Below are 214 nucleotides of genomic sequence, written 5' to 3'. Positions count from 1 at the left end.
TGCAAGATGCTGCCTGTACCATTGTGGAGCGAGACCAGCGCGCGGAGAGGGAGGAGGAGGAGGAGGAGAGGAGGAGGAGGAGAGCAGGGGGTGTAGGGAAATGTGTTGCTATGCCGACAGAGCATGAGCACATCTGACGTCAAAGGACTAGAGAGGAGGAGAGAGAGCAGCGATGCCACAGACCTTAATCCGGCCACCGTAAAAGATCACTTTG

Source organism: Boleophthalmus pectinirostris, unplaced genomic scaffold (assembly GCF_026225935.1).
Source record: "Boleophthalmus pectinirostris isolate CB_2022bp ecotype Guang Dong unplaced genomic scaffold, ASM2622593v1 HiC_scaffold_18, whole genome shotgun sequence".
Lineage (NCBI taxonomy): Eukaryota > Metazoa > Chordata > Actinopteri > Gobiiformes > Gobiidae > Boleophthalmus > Boleophthalmus pectinirostris.
The sequence above is the reverse complement of the archived record's forward strand: the minus strand, read 5'-3'. Positions refer to the sequence as shown.